The sequence below is a fragment of the Lepisma saccharinum genome, chromosome 24 (genome assembly GCF_977018435.1).
Source record: "Lepisma saccharinum chromosome 24, izLepSacc3.1, whole genome shotgun sequence".
Lineage (NCBI taxonomy): Eukaryota > Metazoa > Arthropoda > Insecta > Zygentoma > Lepismatidae > Lepisma > Lepisma saccharinum.
This window is the reverse complement of record NC_139252.1, coordinates 55,826,465-55,842,919: the sequence shown is the minus strand read 5'-3', so window position 1 is coordinate 55,842,919 and position 16,455 is coordinate 55,826,465.

Genomic DNA, 16,455 nt, shown 5'->3' with positions numbered 1-16,455 from the left:
ACGGAACATTTGAGTCACGTAGTCGACGGTAATGGTGGCACGAGCTATCGTGCAAGAGATACATGAATGTCGAAAATTACATTATTTACCGACCGAATAAGTTGCACGAATGGAAAAAACACTATTCCGAGCTTCCAAAAGTCCATAGGAACTCAATTCCGTAAGTAGTTTCCCGTCGTTTCCCCTGTAAATTTGAAGAAATGTGTTTTCACTATATCATACTGTTACCTGGCAATCGCTTACATAACGGATAAAAGCACGCCTTGTGCTGAACTACAATTTCATTCTTAATATTGATTTTTTTAATACCAGAAATATACAAAGTAAAATACTATATCCTACAAATTGCACAATCTCATGCACTTGTGTCTGTATCAAAACATGGTTATTTACATGTGTACTCCTAGTGTGTAAATTTTCATTAATGCATAATATATATATATATATATATATATATATATATATATGTGTGTGTGTGTGTGTGTGTGTGTGTATATATATGGGGATTAAGTTGCATTAATGAAAATTTACAAACTAGGAGTACACATGTAAATATATCTGTGTGTGTGTGTGTGTGTGTGCGCGCGCGTATTTTTTCTTCTAACAATACTGCCTACTGTATTTGTAATTGAATGTACTCATGTTTCTTAACAATGTGTCTAGCAGTCTGGAAGTGTCAAGGAATTTCCTTTTTTCTGAAAATGTAATATTATGTGTTTGTGAAAAAAATCCCTACAATAAAAGCAGGGTTTTGAAGAAAAGAATAAAGAAGAAATTTTGCATTTGTTGTGGATAAACAATTCTTCAATTTGGTATATTGAATATATAGGTAGTTACAGTAAGAATAGCATATTAAATACTCTAGAAAAAGGGCTCTTCTTTTGAACTATTTTCAAGTGGAAATGTACTACAAGTGGCTTTTAGCATTTGCCACTTTCTTGCAATATTTGGGTTGTTTTTGATTTATATTAGGATTAATTCATATATTACTGAATGTTACTACAATTATGTATTCTTTGTAAATGTTATGATTTTGTGTGTAAAAATAATTCTTTGTTTGCCATTAGTCAATACATGGCAAGTAGTACGTAAAGAGCTCACCACAGATACTTCTATCCAACAGCTAATTTCTGTTCACTTTTCTTTCTTGTTATTACTAGAGAGCAGATTTTTCGGTGAAAGCATATTTTCTTGTTTCTAAGGAAGTTAGCTATTCTCAGTAGGAATACCGAACATATGACTGCAATGTAAGCTGCAAAGTCTTATTTTACATAGAAATGCATATTTTTCACTTTCACACATAAAACACATTTGTCTCTGAACAACACAATATATACATGTTTTAGACATTCCGGACAGAACAAAGTTTCCAAATTCTTTGTGTAATTACATAGCCTACTTCGGAGTTAATGCATGAAATAGACAAAATATGCAATAAATTACTATCCTATTTGGGTCTCCACAACATAGCGTACACCACTGTTGATGTTGTTTTGTCAACCACATGGAAAAAATTTGTGCTGAACAACATTTTCAAGTCACCCAGTGCCGACCCTTGTTGTGGTGTGGTTAGTACATCACATGTAAAGAATATAATGATATAGAAAATATTATGTGTATGTGCTATTGTTTGAAAACATAATAGTACTTATGAAAATAAAATATGTAATTTTAGTTAAGTATATTTCTATACTTACATAAAAATGATAACAGAATATATGTAAAAAGATTTTGCCACATTATCATGGTAACAAAGAAGAAACATTTAAAGAATACATAATAATCGCCATGCACAAGTCTTTTATTTATACACAGTTCCCTAATATCACTAAAACAAGACATGTATACTTAATTCGTAATGGAATAAATCTTCTGTACAATCATAACGTTCTCTTAGGAACTGGGAATGATGTTACACAATATACTACAACATATCAACAATTCATGTTAAATGTTTCGGAACGAGTTTACAATACTGGACCACTCTCCAATTTCTATGAAATTTCGCCTACTCATTAATTGTGAACTCCTAATCACGAATCTGCATGTAATAATTGGCGGTGAAGTATGGAAGTCGAGGAAAAAATGAAATAAACTGTTTTCTTAACGTAACGTAACCCTACCATAAGAACAATAGCTCCACTGAAGATGCCATTTTCCCAACATGAAGAAATCAACAGGCAAGACAAGGTATAGATCTCTTAGCTGAAATATTAATTTTTATTTCTATTTAAGCTAATGGAACCTAACCTAACCTAACAGGCCTAACCTAACCTCGTAGCCATTCCTCGTCTGACGCCAGCAAGATTGTTGTGTTGTGCGTAAAGGAAGGCCATTAACGAATTGCAACAGAAATATGGTTCCGAATTGCTGTCTATAGACAATCACCGTGGTAAATCGCAAGGTTATTTTACAAGTTCTACACGTAAATGTACAATTTTAACAAGTGACAGCCAAATATGGACTACAGATACGTCATCAGGACACCGAAATGACTAAGTAGGCTAAATTTTATAGAAATTGGAGAGTGGTCCGGTATTGTAAACTCATGCCAATGTTTCACAAAATGTATGGGATGAAAACACACAAAAACATAAGGGAAAAAATTCTGTGCCAGAAACGCTTGCACTTTCAAATAAACTAAACCTTGGTATTAACCTTTATTTCAATGTAGGTTTTACACTTCATGCCAACATGGATGTTATTTTTGAGCCACAGCACAGGTCTAGAAAATGTAAATTTCCACTTATATGAGAGGGCGCATAACAGGTACACTGCTTCTTTGCTCATTCCGCATCAGTAGGTCTGTAAAATACCTTAACTTCATTAATCAGAGGATACTGAAAATTTGTTAAGGCAGCACAAACCTGCCAAATTTTGGATACATGTTGCAAGAGAAACTGTGGAATGTAATCCAGAATAGTAAATCCTTTTATCCGGCAAATGGCACCCTCAACATGGATAGGAGCCCTTGCAATTGATCGGGTTTGCAAAACCTGTTCTGGAGAAAACTGTGGTGTTGTTAGGAATGGAGGGACATTGACACGAACTCCTGGAGGAACAATATTTGAAATGAGCAAGCCTTTGTCTGCAAGTATCAAGTCACCTGGCTGTAAATGCTCCAGAAAACCACAATTTTGAACTATATATTTATCGGAGGTTGACCCTGCATAAAGATTACTTACAAACGTAATGGTTCCATTTGGTGCAACACCTACCAAGCCTTTCAATGTATTCCTGTGTTTGTAATGACTATATGTCAATCGCTGCTTTTTCATGGAGCCTGGTACTGCTGTGAATAATTCGGTGCAATCGAGAATGAACTTGGTAAACAAGTTTGGTTCTTGTATCGGGAAGGAATTCTGTTCATTAGCCCTGCAAATACCACTTCATGCAACACATGCACCCATGTCAGCACGATATTTGACACGGTATCAGTACTGCAGTTGAAACGTAAACCCAGATCTCTGTGTGGCATGTTCAAGCGGAGTTTCATTAATGTGAGAAGCAACTGGTCTTCCATCCTCACACATTCCACCTTCCAACCATAAAAATAATTAAATGGAAACCTGGAACAAAAATTTAACAATGTGTTGAAGGTTTCTTGATTTGGGAGTCCAGGGAGTACATCAAGATCATTTTTTCATCATTCTTGATCACTTGGAATGAAAAAGAATTTTGCATATATTTCACTTCCTTTTGCAAATTCTCGACATCTTTTTACAGGAAGAAAACTTCAGCCTCAAGAGCAACATTGCTAGTCAAAGATGAGGAAGCGCATGCTTTGTCATTGCTCTCTTCATTTGTAGTACACTCAGTATTACCAAATGACTCCTCATCAGGGTTGTTCACTTCAGGATTTGTAACATTAGGCCTGAAATAAAGAACAGATATTGGAAATTCCAAACCTTTGGATAACTGTGACAACAATTAAATCAATAAAGGGACAGTAACGAAGAATACCAGTCTTCAAACCAGAACTTTAACCTGGTACCCTGGATGGCAATTTCAATATTCTATCAATCAACATGCTTGGTCACACAAGAGCAGCTAAGATAGTAAGAAAGTAAATTTACATATCCCCCCGGGGATTCAATTCTTCTGCATTGGATTTAATAAAAATGTTTCAACCGAATGTTGCAATATGCATGTCTATTAAACGTAATATATGCATAATTGTAGCATGTGCTGCTAAAGTTCAAAATGAGGAGTATCTCACCATGTTGTAATGTTTGAATTGCAAAAAGAAATATTGGATTAAAACTGAAATTATAAATCACAAAATAATAAATAAATAATAAAAAAAAATACTTTAAAACAGGTTGGCAATTCCTGAAGTGACATAATCATATTAAAATAACAATTTTATGCACATTTTGTAATTCATTTTTCTACTGTATTTTAATCTCTGAGCTTCGCTAATAGCCCAGATAGCATAGAATACACTCTCCTGTCACATATCTAGGCACACTACTTTTAGCTTTTCTTTTTACTCTAAGCACCAATGTTCCGATCTACCAGTCAGCGCCAAAAATGCTATGTGATCCATTGCCAGTTCGCTCGGTGTGAGATCCTGTTAAGGCATGATAATTGTGTAGACATTCATTTTACCCATCATTATCTGTCCTACCCATCTTCCTGATGACATGACGAGATGAAGTAAGTGATATGATTTATTTGCATCCAAGGACTACAATTTTGTACAAGTAGGTACATCTGTAGTATAGGACATGTCAAATAGAAATACATGATACTAAAGTTTGGTAATTTTAACATAAGATACACATAAAGTAGGTACATCTGTAGTATAGGACATGTCACATAGAAATACATGATAATAAAGTTTGATAATTTTAACATAAGATACACACAGATAAATACAGTAGAGCGTCGATTATCCGAAGTAATTGGGGGACATGGGTGTTCGGAAAACTGGTTTGTTCGGATAATCGAACTGTACATGTTTATTTGCCAAAAAGAAGTACTGTACAGTAAATTTATTCATAAAAACAGGCATCTCTTTAAGTATTACAAAGTAACGTACAAAGGCAACTTTAGTAGGAATATATAGTATGTGGTACAGTTTATTAAACAAAAATATGTACATATTACATACGCATTTTGCATGAACAATACATACACCGACAGAAGTGTGCTGATTGTTGAAACACAGCGACTGGCGGCTTGGCCGGTCAGCAGCGCCTTATGAAGGCCCCATTAGAAGCAATGTTCCGCCAGCGGTGGCTCAGTGCGGCGACTACTGTGGGAAACTTGGTTTGGGAGTGAGGGGGATGATGGACGGTAGGGTGGGAGAGTAACAGGTGCGAGCGAGTACACAGTTCGGTTAAGCGGTCGTTCGGTTGACCGACGTTAGGATAATCGACGCTCTACTGTAGTTGTATCATAACCCTTGCATATAAAGATATTATACTTGACAATTTCAGTTTGATGTGCAACAGCTAGCTTTGCATGTATGGTAACTAACCATACCTTTTAACATTTATTCTGATTACACATACACAAGACCTTGAGTCCTTCACGCTCTGTCCAATAGATATGTCTGTATGCATTCAAAAACATGAGCGTTGCCACTGTATATTCTTGTATGCTGTAAAATGAATGTTTAATTAGCATGGTTTTGATTTGATTTTTAAACCTTTCCACTTTTGGTTCGTGTCTCATATCTCCGGGCAACTTGTTATAAAGGTCAACTGCTGAGTTTTTAGGTCCCTTCTTGTAGAGAGTAAGAAATTCATTCGAATTTTATCTTTATTTATCGTGTTCAGGCTATGGATATCTTCGTTGGTTTCAAACGTACTAATATTTTGTTTGATGTATACCAGACATTAATAGATATACAAACATGGTAATGTCAGCAAGCAGAAGTTACGGAAGAGATTTCTGCACTATTTCCCATTGAACCCTGCTACAAATCGAAGTGCTCTTTTTTGTAATTTAAACAGTATGGACCCATATGCCTTGTTTCCCCAGCTCATGATTCCATACCTTATTACTGATTCAAAGTGGCTTCTTACAACATAACAAACTTTCTACTGCCAAGGCATCTTTATGGTGCATAATTAGATTTTTCTGTTCCCATCAAACTTTTAAGAATGCAAAATCAAGTCCAGTGAATTTTTAAAAATGTGTTCCCCAGTACATCTAATTCTGGGTTATACCATGTGACAACATGTGAATCAAGCAATGAAGAGGCAGTTTTCAACACCACATATTTTTAGAAATAGGTACGTGTATATTGCTGAGAGTTTGAAGTTCATCTGCAATATTTCTAAGAGCAGGTAATGTAAATATTGGTCTCATGTATGTTAATTCCAACAATATTGTGTTTACATTTTATTCTCATTGCGGTACTTTAGTATTATACGGACTACCTCATTTGGCTACGTTAAATTATATTCCCCTCACAAACATGGTTAGGTTAGGCAAAAAAAAAAGCATAAACGACCATTTGCTTTCTCAGGAAACAGACGGTCTGAAATCAGGTAGTACGTATAATACTAAAGTACCCTCATTGCTTTTAAACGTTTGCTTTGAATTGTAGGAATTTATCAATGAAAATATGTTATCAAACATAACCTAACCTAAATCTAACATAAGTCCAGATCCCATTGGCAATTGGCATCTTATTTCCAAATTTTGTACAGTTACTGAGTAGTTGTATATACATGACACCCACACACCCCTATAATATATATATATTATATATATATATGTGTGTGTGTGTGTGTGTAAAAATAAAAAAGGCCGGTTTTGAGAAAATGGCTACCCAAATTTTGATTGCACCACATTCGAAAATTTTCCCCTGGTATAGGAATGTAATATTTCACATGAAATGATTCTTCAAGACCTTTGCAACAGCATGTGAATCACTTCTATACGTGACGTGTTTGCCGAAATATTGCAATTAAAAATTAATAAGATGATGCGAAATGCTCAAAATCGCACATTTTGAAGACCTATAATTTCATAAATACAAATGATATGGACCTGAAACTTTACACAGGTTCCTGCCTCAGGTGGCCCTTTCAGTATGCGAAATTTGAAATTAACCAAAAATTGAATTGTTGAGGACTTTCATTTGACATTGAGCAAGATGGGGGGAAAGTAGGGGATAATGGGGTGGCCTCGGACATGTTCACACAGTGATGTGCTTCTTGGTAAGAAGATGCAAAATTGTTTTAAAACAAGCCTGAAATATTTATTTGGAATGTGATCTTTATTGACAAAGCAAAGTTATCGAAAGAAATGCAAAAAGAAGTACATAAACAAATGACAATACAGATCGCTACATTTTACATATTTTCACATATTGGCGGGCACCACCGGTCACTTAAGATAATTGAAAAAAAATCATATTCTACACTTGGAAGGAACAATAAGCACACCTACCCACGAAGTTTACAGTGATCACATGTGTAATGGATATCAGTTGATTCGATATCGGTGCAGTTGTCATGGGCCCAGCCATCGCAGGATTGACACTGAACCCAGCCTTCATTGAACGTTTCACCGCAAATGATGCATTCAGATGTGCTTTCCTGTTCGTCTGGTCGTATGTCCTCTTTGTTATTGTCACAAGCAAGCTGATCGTGGCCCATTAGCTTCTTGCGTCCTTTCTTTGCTAGTACATGTGTTGAGGTCACCTTTCTTTCAAGTTGCTTCTAATATGGTGAAGATGTTAGTACCTCACTCACTGCAGTGATTCTTGTTCGTGACGCTAAACGTCTCTTACGATTTTCTGGTAATGGTGATAACTTTTCAATAATGGAGAGCCCTTTGCTAGTTGATGGACGAGGAGATTCAGGTTCCTCGGTGACATGCAGAGAACGTGGATCCACTGCAGACGACGGAGAAGCAGCAGCCCCCGTTGCCTCCACCGCTGCTGAAGTTGAAAGTTCTGGGTCTTCACAGGTTTGCGGAGTAACATCTTTCAACGCGAGTCACGTTTGCGAGCAGGTAGTCAATATCTGTGAATATATTACGGTTGAATGGATATTTTCCAGTGCACGCAAATCCATTGAGAGCAATGTCCATGCGACACACCTTACGGTATGTCTCTGCAACAAGGTGCGTCACATCATAATCGGTTATCTTTACTCCAGCATTCTTGCGCATCCACATCGAACAAGCTTCATTGTATGCTCCTTTAAACGGTTTCATAAAAGACCTGTCAAGGGGCTGAGTCTTGTGTGTGGTATGTGGAGGAGTACTGAGCATATGAACAGTGCTCGAAAATTTTTTCATTAAAGCTAGGCGCCAGCTCTGAAAATTAGGCGCCAGGAAACCACCTACTAGCAATTGTGCATACTACAGTATGTTTCAAAAGTCGCGCAATCCAAACTTTGAAATCGTAAGAGATATTTACACCGGGTTTTCTGCACTAAACTAATCCTGTAGGCTATCACTGGGTTCATAAATTTATGTTAGCATTTATCTATGTAAATAAAAGCAATTACATTATTTTAAAAAACATTGTTAATTTGCTGAAAATATCTGAGAACTGATTTTCAACAATAAATACCAACTCTTAAACAATTTGTGGGATCATACGCGTATGTTGGTGTTTGACTGGTTGTAAAACAGTTGCTTTATGAGGTACAGCAGATGCAGGGATTTTTATTGGAAAAGTTCTTGCACATGCGTGTAAGAATTAGTAGTAAAATACTCTTCAGCAAAGCACACACGCTGCTCCAATGTATACGCCATGCTGAATCAATTAAAAAAAACAAAAAAACAGGCACAGTAGCGGCGAAAGTGAGCGAAGAGAATTCAAGGAACCAGGGGCAGCCTTGGATTCTCTCGAGTCCAATTTCGGCACAAAAATCTTGATTTACGATTTTTCATGTAAATGTATAGCCAATACTTAGACACATGTTTGCGACTGTTGGCAATATTTCGACCTGCTAGTGTTGCCATATACGAAGATATGTCCCAAAAATGGCACTTTTCGCTCAACCCATAAAATTGCCAGTCAAAAATTCATCAAATGTTGCACATGACCAATATTGGTCGCAAATGAATAACCGACATGGCATGCCTAATTATGACCCTTCGATAATTTCTTACAGAGTTTTCTTACTCAAAAGTTCATTTCTGGAAAAATTTGAATTCTGCTTCCGTCAGTTATTAATTTATATAATTTTCTGTACGGAGTGAACTGATAATTTTAAGCATTGAAAAATATCTCAATGGATGAGGCTTTATAATGCAGAAAACCCGGTGTAAATATTTCTGACGGTTTCATTATATATATTTCCAAAGTTTGGGTTGTGCGACTTTTGAAATATTCTGTATAAGATGCTGAGTATCACGGTATTGAAAACATCACTAAATTATTTGAGAAAGCAGGAAATTGGGTGTTGGGGGACAAAGGATAAGAAAATTGTTATGGACTCTATGGAATGTTCACAACGTTGATAAAAAAAATGTTAACTTACGCTGTACTGCAATTTGAACTTAGAATCATCAAAATTTCGTACATATTACAGCAAAAGATCACAGTCGCCAGGCTGAAATTTTTAGTCGCCATGACGACCTGGATTTTTCGAGCCCTGCATATGAATACTGTGATCCCTCGCATATTGGATCACTTTCAAATCCTTATGACTGCAATGTTCGTCAACAAGTAGCAGAACTGGGTTCCGAGGGGAAGGATGACAGAATTTCACAAAGTGTTCCAAACAAGCTACAAAAGTATCACAGGTCATCCAACTTTGTGCTACAGCAATACTGTCGGGCGGAGAACCAACCACCAGCCTGTCATTGAATCTCTTGCGCGGAAATATGAAGAGGGGCGGTACAAACTGACCAGTAGCGCTCATGCAGAACATCAATGTTATATTCCGACCTCTTTCGCTCGACGTCATCTTTCCCACGCCTCGTTTCTCTTTCTCACACATTACTTTGGGATTAACATGAACACACGATACACCCGTCTCATCAGCGTTGAATATTCGTGATGGTGGAAAATAATGTTTCTCCACCAGTGTGCCCAAATTTGTGAAGAACTTTCCAACTTGTTCCTTATTAAAACCTGTTGTTCTCATTATGCTAAGGGACAAAATCGGGATGTCGCTTCATAAACTGGTAGTAAAAATCTTTCCCAGCACTCTGTGTGTCTTTGTTGAACCTGTGATTGATTTTTTTAGTTCTTCAGCTAAATCAAACGCAAGCTTCAGGAATTCCTTTCGCGATAATGGCATTAAGCGATCATCTAACTGTTTCACGTGGCATTTGAGCTCTTCTTCATACCTGTCGGTGAAAGTATTTTCGAATCTTCCTAACTTAGGTGAAACACGAAATTCCATCCTTTGTTTTCGCTGCGAAAGTCTGTCTTGCAGAGAACTTTTCGGGACACCAAATCTATCCGCAGCTATTCGCACACTAACTTTCTCGGCAATAACATATTCAATTTGCCGCTTTCATGTCATTTTCTGTCCTAGACCCGCGAAGACCTTGTTTTTTCTTTTTAATTTGGGCATGTTCTCAACGTGGTCACTCTTACCTGTAACCAAGAAGGAAAGTTTACTTAGAACGCTATCACACAGTGTTATACAAGAACTGCTACATTTTTTTCGGTGTTACCCGCCAATTGTCTATCCGGGACACGTACCATTTGACAATAAAATGCCTCATACTAACACACAGTCAAATCATATGCGTAGCTACAGGATGTGCCAGGTGTGCCTAGGCACACCCTAATGGGCTGCTTTATCAAAGAGAATTAAAGACAGATATTTCAATAAGAGAGAAAATAAGCGGCAGTTTGTAAGAAGTTGAAAATGTCATTACTTGGTACAAACGTGTGCATTATCGCTGATGAAACGAGTGTCTATAGTTTTTCGATTTTTTATGTCATTGGAGAAAGAAGATATTTACTGCATTCTACTCTGTACTACAGCGCTTTTCTTCTATACCTGTCACAAGCTGCACGTGTGAGAGAGAGCTTTCTCCAAGCTTACCCAAGTTAAAACTAAATTAAGAGCAACTCAGATGCAGGATAGATTGGAAGCCCTGATCTTGCTATTTGTCGAACAGGAAAAAGCTTAGTCTATTGATGAAAATGAAGTTATTGATGAGTTTAAGAACATTGTACCCTTTGACAGACGTCTCTTGTTATAGATGACGTGCATTTTGATGTATTTGTTTGTAACATTTATCAACATTTTGTGGGTGTGTAATTTCTATGCAATTTGATTCTTTTCTACTACATATATTCAGAAATTTTCAACACTTTCATTTATTGAATTCATATTCCTTTACAAACATCAGTGCAGTTAAAGAGCCAAGTGATTGTGTTGCAAAATATGCTATTAAAAAGGCACAAGACGTCATTTTTTCCTTTGTGCACACCCAAATATAAAGTTCTAGCTACGCCTATGAGTCAAATATATACTTGCGGTTTCACACACGATTTTTTGCAAACCCTAACCAGTACACTGACAACTATTTGCGTTTCATTTACTTATCTTTAAGTAAGCAATGACCTTCCTTAAGTTACTTCGGGACGAACACCGCATACGCAGAAACAGAGCGGCTTGCAGCACGTCCGCTATTCTTCACCGACCAACTCCTACTACTATACTTGCAAGTGCAGGGAAGAACAAAGTCCTTTCTTTTTCTGCTGATACAGTGTTGCTAGCTCATACCGCTGTTTCGGAACTCACACTGTCCGATGGTACCCGATGTCCGGGGCTACCCGATTTTACCCTACATCGTATAATGCTTCTTTATTTCACTTACCTATATTTTCTTCTTTTCTGGAGATGTGAATCTCATATATTTGTCAGCATTCCTTGTAAAAATGCTGGGCCTTTTACTTTTATCCCCGTTTACAAAATGGCAACTGCAAATTAAGGAATGTTTCGATGGAGATCGGTCTTCTCCTCTAGGAAAAAAAAGTAAAGAAAACGATCATATCTGTCACTAATTTGGTTATAAGAAAGAAACAAAACATAACTCGTATCCTAATATGAAGTAATCTAGCCCAGCAAAGTGAAAAAAATAAATGGAAATTGCCTATTTTATGGGTCTAGCTACAAGAATTATCTTATGTACGGCTCGGGCTTGCATATGAACTTTTTCATTTTTTTTGTTTGTATCTGTCTCTAGTAAAGTAAAAACTTAGTTGTCGCTATTTTATACACTATTTATCCACTTACTAATTGCATCACACATGAAAGTGAATAACATTGAAATACTCTACTACAAACTAAAAATGAAGTTTATTCTGCACTTACAAACGAGAGATATTTTTTATAAAGGACTTACATGCCAGAATACACTTTCCTTTAATGAAGCGTTCCAGGAAACCATTACAGTAATTTTATACCGAAGTTCGGAACGAAAAAAAAATCTATGAACATGTCGTTAATTTTATTCCTACATCGGGATAATGATAATACTATCCATTATGGATAACTTTTTCCTATGCATGTGCACAAATTTACTTTGCACTTACCTTATCACCTTCGCCCATTTCTTCTTCTCAACTTCGTTCGTAGGGAAACGAATCTCTCTCAGTTTAATGTTTACAGTCTGTTTACTAAGCTTGTCAGTTGATTGGAAACGCATGGCGGTTGCCTAGGCAACTAACCAGATGTGACGCCAGTCTATGCTGGCCTAATGTGTGTTGGACCAATCAATACCGCAAATTCTCTTATCTTCCTCTTCTACCAGGAAAACCGAAGAATATCCGCCCAAACGACCTTGAAATCGTAATACGTAGACGTGATGCATCAATCAGGGTTGCCACAACCTGTTGATCGTTCGGAAAAGTCTTGACAAACCCTTCTCGCAGTAAGGTACATGCACGTCCGCAGGATTTTTTTTCCAGGGAGGGTCAAGGAAGGTATTTTTTTCCAAGGGGGGCAAACAAGTCACATTTTCTCCCAAAAGAGTGTTGTTCCCTAAAAAAAACATTACTTAAATTTGAATTTATGATGTTCATGCAATAATTAACACATATGATTGTGGCTAAAATGAAATTTTATGTGTGAAATACATAATTTTTGGTTGACTTTCATTTCCCAGGGGGGGGGGGAGGGCACGGCCCCTCTTGTCCCCCTTCCGGACGCCCATGGTAAGGTATTGTCGTTGGGATGGATGAGATTCTTAGCATTTCAGCATGGACACCGAAAGGGGGTTCTCGTTTACCCCCTATATAGGACTAAATGTATAACTTTTAACATGATTTCATTTTGTGACAAAATATTATTGGTATGATTGAAAGTTATTAAATGAATTAAGAATTTTGTGTGAGAACATCTTAAGTCCTTATTTCCTCACATTTCTAATGCATACAGGAACTTTGCATAAAAGAGGTGGGGAAATTACGCAGGATTCTGCTCTAAAATGGACACATCAACAATGTGGGACTATCACTCAGCTTCAATACCTATATTGTTCAGTATGGTTGTGCATTTACTGTATTTCATTATTTCCTCTTTCAAGCCCACAGTGAATTAAGAAAAACGCATGATATATGATGATTATGTGCGAGAATAGACGAAGAAGCATGGGAATACTGTAGTCTTCGTGCTCTTGATTGAGCCAGTTCATCGAAAAATAAGCACCTTTGTTTCCCCTTCGGAAAAATCAAGTAGAAGTTGAAAATATTATTTTTTGAATATGCCAGTGTTTTATATAATAAGATTCGATCGATCGAGTTGGAGTTTTCAGTCCACTTTATGTGCATTGAGGCTAATCGGGACTGGACCTACAGTTTAAAATGGGATCCGAACCACTATGTGTCTCCACCGGGTATCGAACCCGGGACCCCTTGATTACAAGGTGACGACGCTACCACTGCGCCATCTAGGAGGCCGCATGTAATAAGACTGATTGATTTGCTTTATTTTACTTCACTTTTTGTGCCACTTATGGCTAATTTGCGAAGATGTGATCACATGTAATTGATGAATGGACACTCACAAACATCATGTCCAGACCGGGATTCGTAGCGCGATGTGCTAACCACTCCGCCACGGGGACCGACTATATAATAAGGATTAGTATTTTTTTACATATACCTGTAAACATATGTGTGCTACCTCATACTGCATTGATCTGGTTGAAAGTTGCAGTGTTACATATTGATACCAATGCGTAATCAACGCTCAAAGCAATACATGTATGTGTGTGGAGAGGCGGTTTAAGGGCCGGGCGTCTGAAATTATTGTCCTGGACGCCAGACCGGGGCGTCCAAATTGATTGTCCTGGACGCCAGACTGGAGCGTCCCGATTGAGTAGCGTCAAATCTTTATTTCTCATTACATAAACGTGGCTATTTGTTTTAAAAATAGTTGGAATTGTGATGACAAGAATTAATTGAATTTACAGCTGCATGACATAGGATAATAAGTAGGGCTCGGAATTTGAAGACCTATAAATTGCCAAAAAAAAGACCAAAAAATGTCAAAAAAAGAACCTAAAAACGGGAAAAAGGACATATAAATGTGATCAAAATCAATTAATAACTTCAGTTTTAATTATATATTTAATGAATATGCGTGGCACCGCCTGACTGAGATCTTTGCAGGCGCGTGCTGTCTGGTCGTATACACCGTGCTGAAAGCTTCAAAACAAGAGAAAGTTGCCACTTACAGCGCGACCTTCCAGACAAGTTACGGTTAAAGGATCTTGTACCGTACCTGCTTCAGTCGTCCAAAAATGTTTCTCTAGTTTCAGGGATGGTTCAAATATATTTCTTCCTTTCTTTTATTTATTTCTTTACTACAGAAAAGATGTTTAAGAGGTGATGAACTGATGATGATTCGAATTGAGAATGGGCAGTAAAAACGTAGTCGAAAGAAGGTGAAGTTGCAAAAAAAAAAGCCGTTAGGACCTTAAAAAGGCTGAAAAAGGACCAATAAACCAAAAAACGCCGAAAAAGGCAAAAAAGGACAAATAAAACCCACCTTTTTCTGGCCTACAATGACCCAAAATGAACACATATTATGTTGGGCCTCGTCTTCGGACACTAGGGGAAAAAAAGGATTTTTCCTGAACTTCCGAGCCTTAATGATAAGTAGATTTTGTAAAATCGTGTAGCAATTTAAACTAAGAGACTACTGTTATTTTGATATCAACATACGATAAATGCCTGTTTTGGCATGAAGGCATTGAAAAAATAAGGCTATTATTTGACGAAGAGGTTTCCTCGTGATATCAACCAAGCGATTTCTGGATAGGCTTCTGAGCTTTCGAGAGATAACGCCACAACCATCTTCAGGAATTGAAGTGAAATTTAAAATTTAATTTTCACTTCAATCCCTGAAAATGAGAGTGATGTTAGCTCTCGGAAGCTCGGAAGCCAATCCAGAAATCACTTGGTTGATATCACGAGAAAACCCCTTCATGATTCGTCGCCAGGAAAGCTCAAGAATTATCTCAAGTTTATCGTCGTTAGGCCTGTAAATAATATAACACGGTCATGTTTTTTTATTGGCCGAAGGTGGAAAGTACGTAGGTGGACCAGGGTAGAAATTTAAGGCGGGATGACAGGGTGAAGAGTAGGTGAGAGGTACCCAAGAAATCCACCTCGCCCGGCTGAAAATTTTATCTTGAACCGTCTCTGTGTGATCATTTTTGAAGATACTATACTCCCATAAAGGATTGTGGAGTAAATATTATAAACCTAATGTGATAATAAAATTCTCAGTCAAAGGTTACATATAAAGTATTATGTTGTATAATTACAGAATCACAATATGTTGAATATTTTGTCCAGCTAATAAAGTTTGATGTACCCTATACATAGATATGTTTTGTTGTCAGAGCAAGCAATTGTAATTACAATTTTTAAAAGGTTAACTCAAGTGTGCTTATCCCTAGGTCTCAACTATTGATTTAAAAATAAAAACTCCCCCCTTCCCCCCGCAAAACGAAATAAATCTTTCTATATGCTTTGCTTAGCTTTGCCCCCCTCAAATCTTTGATGAAATCGGCGCCTATGCCTTTCAGTATATTGATTGATATTGTATTGTTGTATACTTTTGTCAACGTTAGGGCGGGCAATTAGCACACGTAGGAAATCTATTAGCATGTCTTTGTTTCTGCCCAAAAAGGTGCAGGAACTCCATTTTTTAATAACTTTCCACTGATAATAATACAAAGTAGCGCATTTTGTTCTAGAATTATAGTGTACTGTTCACTAATTAACATTTGCATTTTTGTCTATCAGCGTCGCTTTTTTGTCTCATTTAGCTCATGGCGACGATGAGGATAAATAATGATGTGATAACATTCACGAATGGGACACTCACAAAGAATGCCAGGGCTGGACTCGAACCCGTGAACTTCGGTGGCGAGATCGAAAATCGGCTTAATGCTCTCGGCTAACAGTCGATAGCGTAGTGGTAATATCGTCGCCTTGTAATCTAGGGGTCTAGGGTTAGATAGCCCTGTGAAGGCACATAGTTGTTCGGATCCCAC